Raw genomic sequence first — 23492 nt, 5'->3', positions numbered from 1 at the left:
CTGCACTCTAGAGCCCACGAGCCACAACCACGGAGCCTGCATGCTGCAACTCGTGAAGCCCGTGCACCTAGAGCCCATGCTCCACAACGAGAGAAGCCACCGCAGTAAGAAGCCCACGCACCGCAATGAAGAATAGCCCCCACTTGCTGCAACTAGAGAAAGCCCTCGTGCAGCAACAAAGACCCAATGCAGCTAAAAATTAAAAAATAAAGCAGAAAGAGATAGGCTAACTACTGTTTTGCAAATGCAGTCGGGTTTATGATCAAGACTGCCCTTATGTATAAAGCTGCCAGCCATAAACAACAAGGTCCTACTGTATAGCACAGGGAACTATATTCAATATCCTGTGATAAACCATAATGGAAAAGAATATATATTTAAAAAAAAAGAATGTCTATGTCACTTTGCTGTACAGCAGAGATTGGCACAACATTGTAAATCAACTGTACTTCAATAAAAAATTTAACTAAATTAAAAAAAGCTGCTAACCTTGGACCCTTGAAGGGAAAAAATAAACACCAGCTGCCCGTCTTTTGGTTCTACAGCAAGAAGACCTGGGCAACAAAAATTCTTTTTCTGGATCGGTTCCATTGATGGTTTGTCCCTGAAGTCCGGAAGTACCTTGGCAGTAAGGAACTGCCTTTTAAAGTTCTTTTGATATTGGACAATGCCCCTGGCTACCCAGAACCCCATGAGTTTGACTCCAAAGGCATTGAAGTGGTCTACTTACCCCCAGACACAACATCTATAATTCAGCCTGTAGCCTTAAGTACCTTTAAGGCTCATTACACATGGTACTCTATGGAAAGGATTGTCAATGCTATGGAAGAGAACTCTAATAGAGAAAACATCATGAAAATCTGGAAGGATTATATCACTGAAGATGTCACTGTTGTTATAGAAAAAGCCTGAAAGAGCCAGTAAAGGAAAGAGATTGTAGAGGTGGAGGAAAAAAAAAGAGGTTGGAGGTAAAGGGCTTCAAGACACAGATATTTTCAAGAGCTAATAGACACCACACCAGAGGAATTACCAACACAACTTGATGGAGTTGAGTGCTTCTGAATCAGTGCCAGCCAATAAAGAAGAAGACATAGAAGATGCAGTGTCAGAAAACAAATTGACATTAGACAGTTGGGGAGAAGACTTTCAATTTTCAAGACTGCTTTTGCTTTTTTTTATAGCATAGACCCTTCTATGATAGGGTCACTTAAACTAAAGCAAATAGTGGAAGAAGGATTGGTACCATATAGAAACATTTTTAGAGAAATGAAAAAGCAAAAAGTCAAGTAGAAATTATGATGTATTTCCATAAATTCACAGTAAGTGTGCCTGACTGTCTTCCCTCCCTTTCCACCTCCTCCACCTCTTCCACCTCTGCCACCCCTGCGACAGCAAGAGCAACTTCTCTTCCTTTTTCTCCTCAGCCTACTCAACATGAAAATGGTGAGGATGAAGACCTTTATGATGATTCATTTCCACTTAGTGAATAGTAAATAATCATCATTCCATACAGTTAATAAACTTATCTATTGTGTAGGTGTGCGAGTGTCTTCCTCTGAAAATCTGATCACTGCACGGCAAGAACTGTATGAGATGTATTTGTGTCACCATCATCATGACCTAAGTATTATTCATCATGTGGAATATTGTGTGCAGGACTTGTATTGAATCAGTCTGCCAAGGCAATAGAAACAAAAGCAAAAATAAGCAAATGAGACCTCATCAAACTTACAAGCTTTTATACAGCAAAGGAAACCATAAACAAAACAAAAAGACAACCTACAGAATGGGAGAAAATATTTGCAAATGATGTGACCTACAAGGGCTTAATTTCCAAAATATTCAAACAGCCCATACAACTCAACAACAAAAAAACAAACAACCCAATAGAAAAATGGGCAGAAGGCCTAAATAGACATTTCTCCAAAGAAGACATCCAGATGACCAATAGGCACATCAAAAGATGCTCAACATTGCTAATTATTAGAGAAATGCAAATCAAAAGTACAATGAGGGACCACCTCATCCCAGTAAGAATGGCCATCATTAAAAAATCTACAAATAACAAATGCTGTAGAGGGTGTGGAGAAAGGGGAACCTTCCTACACTGTTGGTGGGAGTGTAAGTTGGTGCAGCCACTATGGAAAACAATATGGAGGTTCCTCAGAAAACTAAAAGTAGAGTTGCCATATGATCCAACAATCCCACTCCAGGGCATATATCTGGACAAAACTATAATTCAAAAAGATACATTCACCCCTATGTTCATAGCAGCACTATTCACAATAGCCAAGGAAACAACCTAAATGTCCGTCAACAGATGAATGGATAAAGAAGATGTGGTACATATATACAATGGACTACTACACAGCAATAAAAAAAGAATGAAATAATGCCATTTGCAGCAACATGGATGGACTTAGAGATTACCATACTGAGTGAGGGAAGTCAAAGAGAAAGACAAATACCATATGATATCACTTATATGTGGAATCTAAAGTATGACACAAATGAACCTATCTACAAAACAGTAACAGATTCACAGACATAGAGATCAGACTTGTGGTTGCCAAGGGGATGGGGTTGGGGGAAGGATGGATTGGGAGTTTGGGATTAGCAGATGCAAACTATTACATATAGAGTGGATAAACAACAAGGTCCTACTGTATAGCACTAGGAGCTATATTCAATATCTGTTATAAACCATAATGGCAAAGAATATAAAAATGAATGTATATATATATGTATAACTGAATCACTTTCCTGTACAGTAGAAACTAACACAACATTGTAAATCAACTATACGTCAATTAAAAAAAAAAAAAAACTTGTATTGAAGGAAGACCCTGAGCTCACCTCCTCTCATGGGCACACCAGAATTACAACTATTTACAGAGCAACTGTTGATGAGAAAGACTGGAAACTACCAGAAAGAATCACAGTGAGATGGGTAAGAGGGGTGGAGTTGCTTTATAATCATTATACATACCCCCAGGGTGGGCAACCCACAAATGAGAATAATTACGATTGTAGGGGTTCACCCCATGGAGCAAGGACAACCAGTGGATCACTGAAGAAACCAAAGAAGAAATCAAAAGATACCTGGAGACAAGTGAAAACAAAAATATAACAATCCAAAATCTATGGGTCGTAGCAAAAGCAGTTCTAAGAGAGAAGTTTATAGCGATGCTAACCAACCTCAGGAAACAAGAAAAATCTCAAATAAACAACCTAACCTTACACCTAAAGGAACTTAAAAAGAACAAACAAAATCCAAAGTTACTAGAAGGAAAGAAATCATAAAGGCCAGAGCAGAAATAAATGGAATAGAGACTTAAAAAAGAAAATATTAATGAAACTAAGAGCTGGTTCTTTGAAAAGATAAACAAAATTGATAAACCTTTAGTCAAACTCGCCCAGAAAAAAAGAGGGCCAGAAAGAAGAAGTCAGAACTGACACTGGAGGATCATAAAAGAATACTACAAACAACTATATGCCCCAAAAATGGACAACCTAGAAAAAAATGGACAAATTCCTAGAACTGTACAATCTCCCAAGACCAAACCAGGAAGAAATAGGAAATATGAACAGACCAGTTACCAGTGATGAAATTGAGTCAGTAATTTAAAGCAAAACAAAACAAAAAAACACCCCAAAACTCCCAACAGACAAAAGTTCAGGACTAGATGACTTTATATGTGAATTCTGCCAAACATTTAGAGAAGAGTTAACACCTATCCTTCTCAAACTATTCCAAAAAATTGCAGAGAAAAGAAGACTTCAAGACTCATTCTACAAAGCCACCATCACCCAGATACCAAAACCAGACAAAGATACCACAAAAATAGAAAATTACAGGCCTATATCACTAATGAACATAGATGTAAAAATCCTCAACAAAATATTAACAATCAAATCTAACAATACATTAAAAGGATAATACATCATAATCAAGTGGGATTTATCCCAGTTGATGCAAGGATGGTTCAATAACCACAAATTAATCAATGTGATACACCACATTAATAAATTAAAGAATAAAAAATCATACAGTCATCTACATAGATGCAGAAAAAGCTTTTGACAAAATTCATTCATTTATGATAAAAACTCTTCACAAAGTGGGTATAGAGGGAACATACTTCATAATAAATGCCATATATGATAAGCCCACAACTAACATCACATTCAACAATAGAAAGCCGAAAGCATTTTCTCTAAGATCAGGGACAAGACAAAGGTGCCCACTCTTGCCACTTCTATTCAACATAATATTGGAAGTCCTGGCCACAGCAATCAGACAAGAAAAAGAAATAATATAACCCAAATTGGAAAGGAAGAAGTAAAACTGTCGCTGTGTCACTGTCTACAGATGACATGATACAATATAGAAAATCCTGAAGACACCACCAAAAAACTACTAGAGCTCATCAATGAATTCAGTAAAGTTACAGGATACCAAATTAGCATACAGAAATCTCTTGCATTTCTATACATTGACACTGAACTATTAGAAAGAGAAATTAATGAAACAATCCCATTTACAATTGTATCAAAAAGGATAAAATACCTAGGAATAAATCTAACCTAGGAGGTAAAGACATGTACTCCAAAAACTATAAGACGCTGATGAAAGAAATCGAAGATGAGACAAACAGATGGAAAGATATACCATGTTCTTGGATTGGAAGAATTAATATTGTTAAAATGACGATAATACCCAAGATAATCTAGAGATTCAATCCATCCCTATCAAAATACGAATGGCATTTTTCAGAACTAGAACATCATTTTAAAATTTGTGTGGAAACACAAAAGACCCTGAATAGCCAAAACAATCTTGAGAAAGAACAGAACAGAGGTATCACACTCCCTGATTTCAGAGTATACTACAAAGCTACAGTAATCACAGCAGTATGGTACTGGCAAAAAAACAGACACATAGATTAATGGAACAGACTAGAGAGCCCAGAAGTAAACTGACACACTTATGGTCGATTAATCTACAACAAAGGAGGCAAGAATATACAGTGGAGAAAAGACAGTTTCTTCAATAAGTGAGTTTCTTCAATAAGTGGTGCTGGGAAAACTGGACAGCTACATATAAAAGAATGAAATTAGAACATTTTCTCACACCACATACAGAAATAAACTCAAAATGGTTTAAAGACTTAAATGTAAGACCAGAAACCAAAAAACTGCTAGAAGAAAACATAGGCAGGGACTTCCCTGGTGGTCTAGTGGTTAGAACTCCATGCTTACAGTGCAGGCAGTGTGGGTTTGATCCCAGGTCACAGAACTAGGATCCCACATGCTGCACAGCCAAAAAAAAATCGAGATCCCTCGACTTCTGTAACTATCCAAAAATAAATATTTTTAAAAATGAAGTTTTAAATACATTAAATTAAACTACTTTAAAAAAAAAAGAAAACAGGCCCCCCTCACCTGCGTGTCACGTGCCCTGCGCCACTCGCCAGCATCTGAGCGCTGATCCCAGGCGTCGTGGGTCTTTGAGGTGAAAGGGGCAGTGCCCATGGGCCAGTTTAACAGCGGCGGAGGCAGGTGGAGGACCTTGACTGGGGTCAGCCCGCCGAGCTTCCCCGCTCAAGGTGTCTAAACCCTCCATTTCTCGGCGTCAGGTTCTAAGCGCGCGACAGGGACCTGCTGAGACCTTGACCAGAGCGATGCATGGTTTTGCGGCCTTGGTCTGGGAGCCGGGCAGCGCCTCACGGCGGGGCGTGAAAGCCCCAGCTGGCTTCCACCCCTCCCCCACAACCCGAACGCCGGTCCTCACATTCTGGAAGGCCCTGCTCCCCGCCGGCCATGCTCCTGCCGTGGGTCTCTCGGTTCGCTGAGGCCTGGTTGGCTCTCAAGAGTTGGGCAAATCCTTGGTCCCCGTGTGGGCATGGTGGGAGTAGGTCTCGAGCTTTATGTTGGAGGATTCTTGGCACATTTCGGGTTTGCCTTGCATTAGATGGGTATGCATGTGTTCACAATGGCGAGTTGATCCGGGGTATGACCGGAAATTGTTTGGCTTGACGGCTGAGGTTTAAGTGGACGCCCACACCAGGATATTTTACTTCAAATAAAGAACATGGTGAAACTAATTCACACGTTAGCGGATCATGATGACGATGTCAACTGCTGTGCCTTCTCCTCTTCCCTCTTGGCCACTTGCTCCTTGGACAAACCAATTCGCCTGTACTCCCTGAGTGACTTCAGTGAATTGCCACACTCTCCATTGAAGTTTCACACCTCTGCTGTCCACTGCTGCTGTTTCTCTGCTTCAGGGCATATTTTGGCTTCATTTTCAACAGATGGTACCACTGTCTTATGGGATACTCAAAACGGACAGACTTTGGCAGTGATGGAACAGCCCAGTGGTAGCCCCGTGAGGGTTTGCCAGTTTTCCCCAGACTCCACTTGTTTGATATCAGGGGCAGCTGATGGAACTGTTGTTTTGTGGAATGCACAGTCATACAAGTTATATAGATGTGCTAGTGTTAAGGATGGCTCCTTGGTGGTCTGTGCATTTTCTCTTAATGGAAACCTCTTTGTCACTGGCTCCTCATGTGGAGATTTAACAGTGTGGGATGATAAAATGAGGTGTCTGCATAGTGAAAAAGCACATAATCTTGGAATTACCTGCTGCGATTTTTCTTCACAGCCAGTTTCTGGTGGAGAACAAGGTCTTCAGTTCTTTCGACTGGCATCATGTGGTCAGGATTGCCAGATCAAAATTTGGGTTATTTCCTTTACCCATACCTTAGATCAGTGGATAAGTCTGTCATAGTGTATGATACTAATACTGAGAATATACTTTACACCTTGACTCAGCACACCAGGTATGTCACAACTTGTGCCTTTGCACCCAATATCCTTTTACTTGCTACTGGTTCAATGGACAAAACAGTGAGTATCTGGCAGTTTGACCTGGAAGCACCTTGCCAAGCAAGGATCGCAGAAGATCAACCAAAGCAATTTACTGAAGATTGGTCAGAGGACGATGTCTCAAACTGGTTTTGTGCACAAGATTTAAAAGACCTTGTTGGTATTTTCAAAATGAATAACATTGATGGGCGAGAACTGTTGAATCTTACAAAAGAAAGTCTAGCTGATGATTTGAAAATTGAATCTCTAGGGCTGCGTAGTAAAGTTCTGCAGAAAATTGAAGAGCTCAGGACAAAGATGAAAACCCTTTCTTCTGGAATTCCTGATGAATTTATATGTCCAATAACTAGGGAGCTTATGAAAGATCCTGTCATTGCATCAGATGGCTATTCATACGAAAAGGAAGCAATGGAAAATTGTATCAGCAAAAAGAAACGTACGAGTCCCATGACAAATCTTGTTCTTCCTTCTTTGGTACTTATACCAAATAGGACTCTGAAAATGGCCGTTGATCGATGGCTGGAGACACATCAAAAATAAAACTGTTTATTTTATATTGCAAAAAAAAGAAAAAAGAAAACAGAGGCAGGACACAGTTTGTTATAAATCGTAGCCATATTTCTTTGGATCTGTCTCCTAAGGCAAGGGAAACAAGCAAAAATAAACAAATGGGACCTCATTAAACTTAAAAACTTTTGCACAACAAAGGAAACCATTGGCAAAATGAAAAGACAACCTACTGAATGGGAGAAAATATTTTCAGATGATATGACTGATAAGGGGTTAATATCCAAAATATATAAATAGTTCATACAACTCAATATTGAAAAAACTACCTGATTTTTAAAAATGGGCAGAAGACCTGAATAGATATTTTTCCAAAGAAGATATACAGATGGCCAACAGGCACATGAAAAGATACCCAACATCACTAATCATCAGAGAAATGCAAATCAAAACCACAATGAGATATCACCTCACACCTGTCAGAATGACTGTCATCAGAAAGACCACCATTAACAAATGTTGGTAAGGATGTGGAGAAAAGGGAGTGCTTGTACATTGCTGGCAGGAATGTAAGTTGGTGTATCCACTGTGGAAAGCAGTATGGAGGTGCCTCAAAAAAGTAAAAACAGAACTACCGTATGACCCATCAATTCCATTCCTGGGTGTACATCCAGGAAAGATGAAAACTCTAATTTGAAAAGATACATGCAACCCAATGTTCACAGCAGCATTATTTATAATAGCCAAGATATGGAAGTAACCTATGTTGCTAATAAAACAGAAACAGACTCACAGATGTAGAGAACAAACTAGTGGTTACCAGTGAGGAGCAGGGTAGGGGAGGGGAAAGATAGGGGTAAGTGATTAAGAGGTACAAACTACTAAGTATAAAATAAATAAGCTACACGGATGTATGGTAAGCACAGTGAATATAGCCAATATTTTGTAATAAATTTAAATGAAGTATAAGCTATAAAATTTTGAATCACTGTGTTGTATACCTGAAACTAATATAATATTGTAATTCAACTATACCTCAATTTTTTAAAAATGAAAGTGTTTTAATACTGTATTATGAATATGACAGTAAAACTGTATGCCATAAAATTTTTAAGATTCATTCATTAATGTATATGCCAGGCTACCATGAAGCCATCATATTGATTACACTAGACTACTATAAAGCAATTTGTATTGCTTTTTCTTCATTATCAATGCATGTAAATGCCTGTAAATACCTGTAAATGAAGATGAATTTCTTTTTCACATTATCTTTTCTTTTTTTTGATGTCTAGTTTTAATAATATGCGCAACATGTAAAGCATTTTGTAATATCATATAAGACAATATTGATGTAGTTACTGAGACATGATTCATCTTGTAAACAGATGATGTAAACTTATGGTATTGATAAAAATATACAGTACTATAAATGTATTTCTCTTCTTTATGATTTTCTTAATAACTTTTTTTATCCCTAGCTTACTTTTTTGTAAGAATACAGTGTATAGTACATATAACATACAAAATACATGTTAATTGCCGTTTATGTTATCTGTAAGGCTTGCAGTCAACAGTAGGCTATTAGTAGTTAAGTTTTGGGTTATACCCTTGAGTTAAAAGTTGTACACAGATTTTCAACTGTTCAGGTGATATCACCACTCCTAATCCCCATGTTGTTAAAGGGTCAACTGTATGTGCTGTCTTCAAGAGTTGTACTTGAAATTTAAAAATCACAGACAGGTTAAAAGCAAAAGAATGAAAAAGATATGCCAATCAGATATTAACAATAGGAAGTTGAAGTGGCTATGTTAACATCAGACAAAATAGAATTCAAGACAAAGAGTATTACCAGAGAGAGGAGATACTTGATAATGATTGAAAGAGTACTTCATTAGAAGAACACAACAAATCCTAATATATATTTATTAGTAGGCCCCTAATAACAGAAGTTCAAAATACTTAAAGCAAAAAGTAAGACAACTAAAGGAAGAAATATACAGGTCGACAATTATAGTTGTGGATTTTAACAACTCTCTACCAGTAATTGAGAACAGGAAAAAAAAAATCAGTACAACTATAGAGAATTAGAATAGCACTACTTGGCTTCCCTGGTAGTGCAGTGGTTATGAATCTGCCTGCCAATGCAGGGGACACGGGATCGAGCCCTGGTCTGCGAAGATCCTACGTGGCGCAGAGCAACTAAGCCCGTGTGCCACAACTACTGAGCTGTGCTCTAGAACCCGCAGGCCACAACTACTGAAGCCCACATGCCTAGACCCCATGCTCTGCAACAAGAGAAGCCACCGCAATGAGAAGCCCGCGCACCGCAATGAAGAGTAGCCCCTGCTCACTGCAACTAGAGAAAGCCTGCACGCAGCAATGAAGACCCAATGCAGCCAAAAGTAAAATAATTTTAAAAAAAAGAATAGCACTACCAATCATGATATCTAATTGATATTTTTAGAACAGTGTACCCCAAAACTGCAGAATATATAATCTTTGCACGTGCTTAGGCTTTGTCAACATAAATCATATGTTGGCCTATTAACACATGTCAGTAAATTTTGAAAGATTGAAATCATATACAGTGTACAGAATTTCTCTGAGCACAGCAGAATTTAATCAGAAATTGAAACAGTAAGATCTCTGAAAACATCCAAGTATTTGGGAATGAAACATCATACTTTAAATAATTCATAAGTAAAAGGAGAAAATCTCAAGGGAAAAGCGCAAATATTTTAAATTGAAAGATAATAAATATACCAAATATAAATATTTGTGGGGTGCAGCTAAAGAAGTATATAGAGGAAACTTTTACATTTTTAAATACTTACATCAGAAGAAAATGCTTATATACGTTTTAAAAAGGTATAAATTTCTATTTTTACCTTAAGAAGCTAAAGAACAAGCCCACAGCTAACATCATACTCAACAGGGAAAGAGTGAAAGCTTTTTCTCTAAAGATCAAGAACAAGACAAGTGTGACAATATAGTGCTGGAAGTGCAAACCAGAGCAGTCAGGCAAGGAAAAAGAAGGTGTCAAATCCAAAAGGAAGAAGTAAAATTATCTCTGTTTGCAGATGACATGATCTTATATAGAGAAGACCCTAAAGACTCTACAAAAAACTATAAGAACTGGTAAATGAATTCAGTAAAGCCAGGATATGAAACCAACATACAATAATCAGTTGTGTTTCTATACACTAAAGGCAAAATATCTGAAAAAGAAAATAAGGAAACAGTCTCATTCACGATGGCTCCAAAAGCAATGGAATACTTAGGAATAATTTTAACCAAGGATGTAAAACATCTGTACACTGAAAATTACAAGACATTGATGAAAGAAATTGAAGAAGGCAAAAATAAAAGGAAAGATATCCCATGTTCATGGATTGGAAAACTTAATATTGTTTTAAACAGTTCATACTTCCTAAAGCCAATTATAGATTCAGTGCAATCCCTATGAAAATTCCAGTGGCATTGTTTACAGATATAGAACAATCAGTCCTAAAATTTATGTGGTACCACAAAAGACCTGACTAACCAAGGCAATCTTGAGAAAGAGGAACAAAGTTGGAACACTCAAATGTCTTGATTTCAAGCTATATTACAAAACTATAGTAATCAAAATAGTATGAGACTGGCATAAAATAGACACATAAACAAATGGAACAGAATTGAATCCCCCACAGAAAACCCCATGAATATATGGTCAACTGATATTTGACAAGGCAACCAAGAATACTCAATGGGGAAAAGACAGACTCTTTGATAAGTGGTCTCAGGAAAACTAGATATTCACATGCAGAAGAATAAAACTGGCCTCCTATCTTACACCTCTCACAAAAATTAACTCAAAGTGGAATAAAGTCTTAAATGTAAGACCTGAAACTATTAAATTACTAGAAGAAGACACAAAGGAAAAGCTCCTTGACATTGGTCTTAGCAATGCTTTTTTTTTTTTTTTTTTTTTTTTTTTGGAGATGACACCAAAATCAAAGGAATAGAAGCAACAATCCGCAAGTAGGACTACATCAAACTATAAAAAGCTTCTACACAGCCAAAGAAACAATCAACAAAATAAAAAGGCAACCTACAGAATGGGAGAAAAGATTTGCAAATCATATATCTGATAAGAAGTTAATATTCAAAATATGTAAGGAACTCATACAACTCAACAACAAAAAGACGACCTGATTAGAAAATGGGCAGAGAAGCTGAATAGACATTTTTCCAAACATGACACATAGATGGTGAACAGGTACACGAAAAGATGCTCAACATCACTAATCATCAGGGAAATGCCACAGTGAGATGGCACCTCACACCTGTTAGAATGGCTATTATCAAAAAGGCAAGAAATAACAAGTGTTGGAAAGCATGTGGAGAAAAGAGAACCCTGTGGATTGGTAGTGGAAATGTAAATCAGTGCAGCCACTGTGTAAAACAGTAAGGAAGTTCCTCAAAAAATTAAAAATAGAAATACCACGTGATCCAGCAATTCTGCTTCTGGGTGTTTATCCAAAGGAAACAAACTCACTATCTCCATAAGATACATGCACCCCCATGTTCGTTGCAGCATTATTTACAACAACTAAGGCATGGAAACAGCCTAAGTGTCCACTGACAGATGAATGGAGAAAGAAAATATGGTGTATACAGTTGACCCTTGAACAATGCGGGGAGTAGGGGTGCTGATCTCCCGTGCAGTCTAAAATTCACAAACACTCAGCCCTCCATATCTGCAGTTACATATCTTCAGGTTCAGCCAACCATGGATCATGCAGTACAGTCGTATTTACAACTGAAAAAAATCTGTGTGTAAGTGGACCCCTGAAGTTCAAACTTGTGCTGTTTAAGGGTCAACTGTATATACAATGGAATATTATTTGGCCATAAAAAAGGAGAAAATCCTACCATTTGCAACAACATGGATGAATCTTGAGGGCATTGATAAGTGAAATGTCAGAAAAAAGTACCCTGTGATTCCACTTATATGAGCTGCTTACAATAGAAACAGTCGTAGAGACAGGAAGTAGAATGGTGGTTGCCAGGGGCTGGGGGGGAGGGATGAATGGGGAGTTACTGTAATGGGTGTAGAGTTTCAGTTTTACAAGATGAAAAGGGTTATAGATATGAGTGATGATTGAACAATGTTATTAATATTTGATACCACTGAACTCTACACTTAAGAATGATTAAGATGATAACTTTTTAGTGTATTTTACTACAACAAAATAATTGAAAAAATAATCAATGTCAAGAGAATGAGAAGAGAAGCCACAGACTGGGGCAAAATATATGCAAAGGACATATCTGATAAAGGACTGTTATCCAGAATATGCAAAGGACTCTTAAAACTTAATAAATAGGAAAGCTAACAACCTGATTAAAAAATGGAGAAAAGATCTGACCAGGTACCTCACCAAAGAAGATATACTCTCATACTGTTGGTGGGAATATAAATTGGTGCAGCCACTATGGCGAAAAGTACAGAGATTCCTGAAAAAATTAAGAATAGAACTATAACACACACACAAAAAAGAACTATCATATGATCCAGCTATTTAACTTTTGAGTATTTATTCAAAGAATACAAAAACACCAAATCAAAAAGTTACGTACACCCCTATGTTCATCACAGCATTATTTATAATAGGCAAGATATGGAAACAACCTAAGTGCCCATTGTTGGATAAAGATGTGGTGTGTGTGTGTGTATATAAAATATATAGTGGAATACTACTCAGCCATGAAAAAACGAAATCTTGCCATTTGTGAGAACATGGATGGATCTTGAGGGTATTATGCAAAGTGAAATAAGTCAAAGAAAGACAAATATCATATGATTTCACTCATATGTAGAATATTAATAAACAAAATGAAAACAAACATAAATACAGAGAACAGAGTAGTATGGTTACCAGAGTGGAAGGAGCTGGGAGAAGGGCAAAATGAGTGAAGGGCGTCTGTTGTGTGGTGACGGATGGAAACTAAACTTTTGGTGATGAGCATGCTGTAATATATATAGAAGTCAAAGTATAATGTACACCTGAAACTTATATGATCTTATAAATTAATGTCACCTCAATTTTTAAAAAAAGAAAAGATATACAAATGGCAAATAGGCACATGAAAAGATATGCCACATCATATGTCATCAGTGAAATGCAAATGAAAACAATGAAATACCATTATACACCTATTAGAATAGCCAAAATCAAGAACTTGACAACACCAAATGAGAATGTGGAGCACAGGAACTTGTATATTACTGGTGGGAATGCAAGATGGTATGGCCACTTTGGAAAACAGTTTGGCAATTTTTTACAAAATTAAACATATTCTTACCACACAGTCCATCAGTCACACTCCTTGGTGTTTACCCAAATGAGTTCAAAACTTACCTCTTCACAAAAACCTGCACATGGATGTTTATAGCAGCTTTATTCATAATTGCCAAAAGTTGGAAGGAACCACTATGTCCTTCATTAGATGAATAAACTGATACATCCAGACATGGAATATTATTTGAAGCTAAAATGAAATGAGAGGGAATTCCCTGGTGGTCAAGTAGTTAGTACTCTGCGCTTCCACTGCTGGGGGCCTGGGTTCGATCCCTGGTTGGGTAACTAAGATCCCACAAGCTGTGTGGCATGGCCTAATAATAATAACAAAATTCCATGAAAAGAGATGGAGGAACCTGAAGTGCCTATTACTAGGCGAATGAAGGCAGTCTGAAAAGGTTACATACTGAATGATTCCAACTGTATGATATTTTAGAAAAGGTAAAAACTATGGAGACAGTTGAAAGATGAGTTATTACCAGGGGCTAGTGGGAAGAGGGATTAATAAGTGGAGCACAGAGGTTTTTTAGGGCAGTGAGACTGCTCTGAGTGATACTGTAATGATGGGCAGGTACATGCCCTTATACGTTTGTCAAAACTTATAGAATGTGCAACGCCAAGAGTGAACCCTAATGTAAACTATAAACTTTGGGTGATAATAATGTTTCAGTGTAGGTTCATCAGCTAACAAAATGTACCACTCTGGTGTGGGATGTTGATAGTGGGAGAGCCTGTTGGGTGTGTCAGGCAGGAGCTATATGGGTTGATAGTAGGGGAAGCTCTTAGGGAGAGTAAAGGTAGGGCATGTATGGGAACTCTGTACTTTCCTCTAAATTTTGCTTTGTGTTTAAAACTGCTCCTAAAAAGAAAGTCTGTTTTTAAAAATCAACTAATGTAATTCCCCATATTTAGTAGCATAAAGTGGAAAAACCACATGGTCCTATCAATAGATAACAAAAAGTCATTTGACAGTATTAATGCCCACTCATGATAAAACTCTCAAAAACTAGAAATAAAAGGGAACTTCCTCAACCTGACAAAGTTAATATATTAAAAAATCTATGTGCAGCTACATACTTAATGGTGAAATTTTGAATGCTTTGCCACTAAGACGGGGAACAATGCAAGGATACACTTAGGATCTGTATACAGTATTCTGCTAGATACAGTGAAATAATACAAGAAAAAAAATAGAAATCATAAAGTTTGGAAGAAGTAAAACTGTCTCTTTTCACAGATGACATGATTACCCATATGAAAATCCTAAGGAATCCACAAATCAACGACTAGAATTAATGAGATGAATTTTTTTGCAAGGTCTTTGGATATAAAATCAACATGAAAATTAGTTGTATTTCTGTATAATAAGGCAACAACTGGAAAATGACATTTTAAAAAATGACACTATTGACAATAGCATAAAAAACCTAAATAATTAGATAAAACATGTCATGGATTGGAAAACTCAGTATTGTTAAAAATGTCAGCTCTGCCAAGACTGATCTTAGAGATAAACAGTCTAAATCACAGCAGCCCTTTTCTTTTTCTTTCTTTTTCTTTTCTTTTCCTTTTTTTTTTTTGAAATTGTCGTGCTTATTCTAATGTCTGTGAAAATGGGAAGGATAGTTTAATCCAGAAATAGATCCACACATATGTCCAGTTGACTTTCTGAAGATACCAAAGCATTTCAATGGAAAGGAAGGGCATTTCAATAAATAATGATTGATCAACTAGGTATATATATGGAAATAAAATGAACCTTGACCTTTCCTCATGCTATACAAAAAACTTAATCTAAGATGGACCAAAGGGCTAAACATAAAAGTCAAAACTATAAAGCTTCTATAAGTAAACACAGGAAAATATCTTGTGATCTGTAAGTAGGCAGAGATTTCTTGGATCTGACAAAATATTAATTATCAAAAAAGAAAAATAAAGGTGATTTTTAGGTTTAACTTAAATTTAAAACTTCTGCCCACTAATAGCGAACATTAAGAGAATAAATAGGCAAGCCATATACTGGGAAAAAAATATTTCCAAATCATATATCTGAAAAGGGACTATATCTAGAAAACATAAAGAACTCTATTATTTAGTAATAAAAACATAAGTAATCCAATTCAAAAACTAGACAAGACACTTGAGTAGAGACTTCCCAGAGGAAGATGTATGAATGATCAATAAGCACATGAAAAAGCACTCAACATCAGTAGTCATCAAGGAAGTGCAAATTAAAATCATAATGAAATACCACTACACACAGCAGAATGGCTAAAATTGAAACTACTGATAACATCAAATGTTGACAAGGATGTGGAGCTACCATAATTCATATACATTGTTGATAGGATGGTATACCACTTTGGAGTAAAGCATGACGGTTTTTAATAAAATTAAATTTATGTCTGTCCTGTGATCCAGCAGTTCTGCTCCAAGATATTTAAGTAAGAGAAATGAAGTTGCTGTTCACAGAAGGATATATACAAGAATGTTTACGGCATCTTTGTTTTAATTTTATAGTCAGAACCTGGAATCAACCCAACAACAGGCGAATGGATAAACATAACATGATATTTTCTTACATTGGATATAAATTGACAATAAAAAGGAGCTAACTACTGACATATAGATTAACTTCAGATAGTATGACGAGCAAAAGAAGCTGAAAACTAATGGTTGCATATTGTATGGTTCTGTTTATATGAAGTTGTAGAATAGGCAAAATTAATTTATGGTAGAAAAATATCATCAGAAAAGAGGTTGCTCCTGAAGAAAGGATTGCCTAGGAAAAGGGAACTTTCTGGGATAATAAGAATATTCCGTGACTTTAAAGATGGATGATTTCATTTGTCAAAACTTATAGGATTATACACTTACATTTTCATTTTACTGTATGTAAATTTTACCTAGAAAAGAAAAGTATATAAACAAACAAAATTCCACATTCCTTTCTGGGAAGAAATTTCTTAGTAAAGAAGGAGTAGTAGACTTTTCCTCAATAACAACAACAAAGGAATTTTTTAAGTAACTATATTTAAGATTTTGCAGTAGGCGCAAAGAAGACAGGTAAAAAGTAACGACAAGTGATTCTTAGTTACAGAGTTAAGAACGCAAGTGTTTTGACAAACACCAAAATGATGGAAAATTTGAGTAGTGGAAAAGCCTTGGGGAAACGTCTGGACATGATACTTTAACCACATTGTACAGGAAGTTGTTCATCAGGTGTCCGTTGCTCTGAATAGTTATAGAACTCTGTGTAGTCAGAGAAGTCAGGGTATAAAAAGAGATTTTAAAATCATTGGTTTGTTAAGAAATTGTGAAATTCAGAACTGTCCTAAAAGTAATGTAGTTTATCTAAGTAGTTTATCTAAGTCAAAGGGTTATGGGAAAGGAAGTCATCAAGGACAATATGGAAGATGTGATTTGGAAGATATGGAAGATGTGATTTATAGAAGTAAATGTAGAGTTAAGATTTGACAGCTGCTGGTTAACCCAAATTCTGAATCCTGGCCCAAAGCTGAGGCTCTGACCAATAATATTTAAAGTTGTCCCTTGATGTTTGTTTACAATGAAATTACTTTCTAAACTTGGATTTTTGGATGACATTAGGTATGTTCACCAGATTCCCAGCAAACCTTCTGTTGTGCTTGAAAAATTGTCTCTTTTTTTTTTGCATTGCATATTTGACCTTATAAACGGTCAGAGAAGTAGAGTGACCATATAATTTTATCACTCAAGTAAGCATCTTCTGAAAGTAGAATAGGAGGTGCTGTTAATAACTGAAGTAGGATAGCAGGTGTAAATGGACATTGTCCTGAGATAATCAGCTAATAGGATTTATGGATTAATAGGATTTACCCTACCTAAAGGATGTTTTTGAATTTTTTTCTTATTATAAAATATTCTCAGAGCCTTAGGATAATGTTGATAACCACAACAGCATTTTTTTCTTACTTTCCTGAACTTGGCATTCTGACCAAGAATCTGCTTTTCATCCCTTAGTGACCATGTATACTAACTTAGGTTGCTGCTTTTGTTTTTTTAGCTTTGCATTGTCAGCACCAGTAATCTGGAAATGGCTGTTAAGGAGAGGGCTGCCTTAGAGACAAAAGTTTAAGTATTTTTAAAAGTCTTTGAGCCAGTTAAGTAAAACTGGATAGAATTTAGCCATCACTTGAACAGATAGATACTCCTGTAATAATAGGGGAGCCTGACTTCAAATATTGATCTGTGGTAGAGGGACATAAATGACATCCATATAAAAATATGGAAATATCTTCTTTTCTTGATTTATAAAGGCAATGCATTCTCAAAAAAAAAAAGAAGAAGAAAAAAACACAGAAGTGTAGAAAGTGAGTTTCCCCTAAAGTTTTATAAATCTCCCTCTAAAGTTTGATGTATGTAAGTATACAGTATATGCCAGAACATAAGATGTTCCTCCCTCCAAATTATATTTGAGTTCTTATACTTTTCGTATTATAAGTATTCTCTCAGTTTATTTTGCATAACCAAGCCTGCTTGGTGAAGACTCACTGATTTCTGATTTCATTTTGTTGCGGTTGGAGAAAGCACTTTGTATGATTTTACTTCTTTTAAAGTTGTTGAGACTTGTTTTATGACCTAGCATTTGGTCTGTCTTAGAGAATGCCCCATGTATGTTTCAAAAGACTGTATATTGCTGTTGGGTTGAGCATTGTGTATATGTTAGTTAGGTCAAATTGGTTGATAGTGTTGTACATGTCTTCCATATTCTTATTGATTTTCTGTTTTATTGTATCAATTACTGAAAGATTAATATTAAAATCTCTAACTATAATTGTTGAACTCTTTACCATTTCATCAGATTTTGCTTCAGGTATTTTGGTGCTCTGTTAAGGTGTATATATATTTATATTTGTCATATTTTCCTGATACATTGACCCTGTTATCATTATGAAATGTCCCTCTTTGTTTCCAGTAGTATCCCTTATTTTAAATTTTCATTAATATAGCCATTCCAGTACTCTGTTGTTACTATGGTGAATCTTTTTCCATCCTGTACTTTCAACCTATTTGAATCTATGAATCTAAAGTGTGTCTCAGACACATGTAGAAATATATAAACAGCTTATAGATGTCTTGTTCTATTGAAGTCAGTCTGCAAACCTCTGCCTTTTTAAAAATTTAAGAAAATTTTATCTACTTGTATTTTTTATTGAGGTATAATTGACATCTAATATCGTATTAGTTTCAGCTGTACAACATAATGATTCAATATTTGTATATATTGTAAAATGATCACCACAGTAAGTCTAGTTAATATCCATTACCACACATAGTTACCAAAGATGTTACAACTTTTAAGATGTACTTTTTTAGCAACTTTCAGATACAGGATTCAGTATTATTAACTATAGTCACCATGTTGTACATTACCTCCCCATGACTTTTTTTGTTTGTTTATTGTACATTTACAATTAAAAAAATTTTTTTTATTGAAATGGAGTTGATTTACAGTGTGTTAGTTTCAGGTGTACAGCAGAGTGATTCAGTTATATGTGTATATGTGTGTGTGCGTGCGTGTGTGTGTGTGTGTATATATATATATATGTATATATATATATATATATATATACACTTCTCCATTATAGGTTATTACAAGATATTGAGTGTAGTTCTCTGTGCTGTACAGTAGGTCCTTATTGGTTATGTATTTTATAACTGGAAGTTTGTACCTTTTGACCCCTTTCACCCTCTGCTTTTTGATCAGTGGTTAGTCTATTCACATTTTATGTAATAATTGATATGCTTGCATTTATGCCTATCGTTGTGCTGTTTGTTTACAATATGTCTCATATCCGTTATTTTCCTTTACCTCCTTTCCTGCATTCTTTTGTGTTAAACAAATACTGTTTAGGATACAATTAGTATACAAATTTTACTTATTATAGTTATATAGTTAGTATTTGTATATTAGTATACAAATGTAGTATACAATTTTAATTTCTCTGTTATTTTTACGTATTTTTTGAGGGTTTTGTGTGTATGTGTGTGTTAGTTGCTCTGGGAAGTACAATATGCAGCTTTAACATATCACAATCTAATTAAGATTAATACTGAATTAATTCTGATAAAATATAGCAGAATTACTCCAATATAGCTCCATTTTCTCCTGCTTCCTTTTTACTGTCATCAAACGTGTTACATTAATATCTATGATAAACCTGAGAATATAGTATTATAATTATTGCTTTAAATAATCTTACTTTTTAAAAATGAAATGAAGAGAATAGAAAAAATGTGTGTGTGTGTATTTTGTACACACCGTTTTTTATATGCACTCACATATTTACCATTTCTGGTGTTTTTCTTTTCTTGCTGTGGATTTTAGTTACTGTCTGGTATTATTTCCTTTTATCATAAAGAATGTGTTTTAGTATTTCTTCCTAACGTGTCTAGTAGCAACAGATTCTCTCTGTTTTTATCTGAGAATGTTTCCATTTCTCCTGCATTTGTGAAAAATAGTTTCACAGGATATAGAATTCTTGCTTGATGTTTTTTTCTTGTTAGCACACTGAATATGTCACTCTGTTGCCTTCTGACCTTCATTGTTTCTGATGAGATGTACCTGTTAATTGTGTTGCTCTTCTACATGTGATGAGTCATTTTTCTCTGGAAGCCTTTCTCTTGAATATTCTCTCTTTATCCTTGGATTTTGGAAATTTCACTATGATATGTCTAGGTTTGATACTCTTTATATTTATCCTACTTGGGGTTTATTGAGTTTCATGGGTTAGTAGCTTAATTTTTTAAATCAAATATGAGAGATTTTTAGCCATAATTTCTTCCAATTTCCTTTTCACCTTCTCTCTCTCCTTCCTTTGGGTCTCTCATTACAAATATGTTGGTGCACATGACATCTTCCTACAGCTCTCTGAGGCTCCCTCCCTTCATTTTTCTTCAATCTTTTGTTCTCTGTGTTCTTTGGATTGGATAATTTCTGTTGATCTCTCTCTCTTTTTTTTTTTTTTTTTTTTTTTGCGGTACGCGGGTCTCTCACTGTTGTGGCCTCTCCCATTGCGGAGCACAGGCTCAGCAGCCGTGGCTCACAGGCCCACCCAGCCGCTCCGCGGCATGTGGGATCTTCCTGGACCGGGGCACGAACCTGTGTCCCCTGCATTGGCAGGCGGACTCTCAACCACTGCGCCACCAGGGAAGCCCTGATCTCTCTTTAATAGATCAGAATCCAGACTTGCTACAATATATTATCTAAAATATTCCCTGATTCTTTTCTTCAAATCTTCTCTTTAACTCTAGAATTTCTATTTGGTTCTTTTGTATAGTTTCTTGAAATTCCCTGTTGAGTCATTGTCTTTAATTCTCTGAACATATTTATAAAATCTACTTTTGAAGACTTTGCTAATGTATCATCTGTGTCAGTTTCTACTTACTGTACTTTTATCCTGAGTAAGAATCATGCTTTTTTATTTCATTACATATCTAGTAATTTTTGGTTGAAAACTAGATATTTTAGATAATATATTGTAGCAACTCTGTAATTTTTTTGAGAATTGTTTTTACTTTAGTAACTTCCTATGCAACCACTGATGTCTCTGCTCAGTTTTTTTTTACTCTTTTATTTATTTTTAAGCTTGCTTCCTAGGGAATGTTCCTGTGTCTGCATAACTTAGTGGCCAACCAGTGACTTAGGCAGAGATTGTACTCAAACATTTTAATCCAGAAAGGCCTCAGACTGATCTCTGTGTGGACTTGGAAAACACATACAAAGTTGCTGTCCGTTTTCAGGTCATCCTTAGCTTTTACTTTTTACCAGACTTTCTTAGGTCTTTCCCACCCAATCACATAGTTTTCCACTTAGGCAAGAATTTATGGAGAGTTTATTTCAGTCTTTTTATGGCTCTCTAGTTTCCAGGATCTCCCTGTTAAATTCCTAGTGATTCTGCCAGTCACCTCAGACAGGACTACCTCTTAGGCTTGCAGAGTTGTGGGGTTTTCTTCTTTCCCGATCGAGTTTGCCACTCTTAACTAGCACAGTCACAGGTTTTTACCCACTGGTCCACATCCTGTCTGCCCCTCTGACAACAAACAACACTGTTTCCATGGCCAACCATACACTAGAAACACTCTTTTTACCAGCCAAGCTGTTGGTGGAGGTAGAGTGTGAATAGCCTCTTGCAGAAAGGCCACTGAGTTCACTTGTCCTTAACTGAAGCTCTAGCAGTTTTTCAACAGTAATCATTTCTTAATTGTTTTCTGCATTTGGCCCATTTCTAGTACCCTGAAATGGTTGTCTTTGACAGTCTTGTACAGGTTTATACAAGTCTTTTGCAGAGAAGAATCACCAACCTCTTCACGCTGCCATAACTGGAGGTCCTTTTCTATATTTACGTTTGTTTATTCAACTTTATTACTCGTATCTTCTGTATACCTGTTTACTTTTCCTTTAATTGGTCTGTCAAAGACTGAGAATGATATTTTTTTTAACTTTTAATTTTTTATTGGAGTATAGCTGATTAACGATGTTGTGACAGTTTCAGGTGCACAGCAAAGTGACTCAGCCATACATATACATGTATCCATTCTCCCTCAGACTCCCCTCCCATCCAGGCTGCCACATAACATTGAGCAGAGTTCCCTGTGCTATACAGTGGGTCCTTGTTGTTTATCCATTTTAAATATAGCCATGTGTACATGTCAATCCCAAACTCCCTAACTATCCCTTCCCTCCACCCTTCCCCCCTGGTAACCATAAGAGAATGATATTTTAGTCTTCTACAATTGAGTTTTTATCAGTTGATCCTTTTAAACAGTTTTGCATTGAATATTTGTATTTTATTTAAATGATATCATTGGGACTTTCCTGGTGGTCCAGTGGTTAAGACTCCACATTTCCAATGCAGGGGCACAGGTTCAGTCCCTGGTTGGGGAACTAAGATCCCACATGGCACACACTATGGCCAAAAACAATTAAAAAATAAATACTATCTTTATATGTTTTTGTGTGTATAAAATGTGTCACTTTGCCTAGTTTAATGCCTTAAATGCTACTGCTCTTCTATTTTTCACTCATGCTGGATGTTTGCTTGGATTTTCCTTATGTTACTTCAGACTGGATTTAAATAGTGACACAAGAATTCATCTGTCTGAGGGATCCCCAAGACCACCCCCAGGTTTGGTTTGGTGATTCACTAGAAAGACTCAGAGTACTTGGCAAATAGTTGTACTCATGGCCATGGCTTATCTCAGAAAAGGATATAAAGCAAAATAAGCAAAGGGAAAAGTACATGGAGCCAAAGTCCAGAGGAAAACAGGTGCAAGCTTCCAAGAGTCCCCTCCCTGTAGTGTCACACAAGACTTGCATAATTCCTTCAGCAGCAAGTTGTGGCAGCACTTGTGAAATGTTGTCTACCAGGGAAACTCATTAGAAACTCAATGCCCAAGGTTTTTACAGGGGGCCGGTTACGTAGGCACCTTCTGCCCAGCACATACAAGAATTGGAAAGCAGGTAACCACATTGTTTGCACAGTCTAGGCACAGTAAACCACTCTTTCTTAGTATGGGAACAATGGGAACACTCCCAAAATTCAAGTACCCAGAAGTCAACATTATAGGCAACCCTTTCTAAGGTTAGCAGTCTGAAACCTAGTAAATCTTTTCTGCATAGCACCCTTGTCCTTTTTTTCTTTTTTCTTTTTTTTTTTTTTCAGTTGAACTACTAGTGTTTCATTCATGAGTATAATGACC

At 36.2% G+C, this 23492-nt stretch overlaps 1 protein-coding gene and 1 pseudogene across 1 annotated transcript in view; both read left to right on the top strand.

Annotated features, from left to right (window-relative positions):
- Positions 1 to 23492, top strand: part of LOC112395637 (protein lin-9 homolog) — a gene marked incomplete at its 3' end in the record, with an annotated part of 77255 nt that overhangs the window by 39583 nt on the left and 14180 nt on the right. The window lies entirely within an intron of this gene.
- Positions 6077 to 7431, top strand: LOC112395760 (WD repeat, SAM and U-box domain-containing protein 1 pseudogene; annotated as a pseudogene).

Source organism: Neophocaena asiaeorientalis, unplaced genomic scaffold (genome assembly GCF_003031525.2).
Source record: "Neophocaena asiaeorientalis asiaeorientalis breed wild unplaced genomic scaffold, Neophocaena_asiaeorientalis_V1.1 scaffold347, whole genome shotgun sequence".
Classification (NCBI taxonomy): domain Eukaryota; kingdom Metazoa; phylum Chordata; class Mammalia; order Artiodactyla; family Phocoenidae; genus Neophocaena; species Neophocaena asiaeorientalis.
This window is presented reverse-complemented; position numbering and strand designations above follow the sequence as displayed.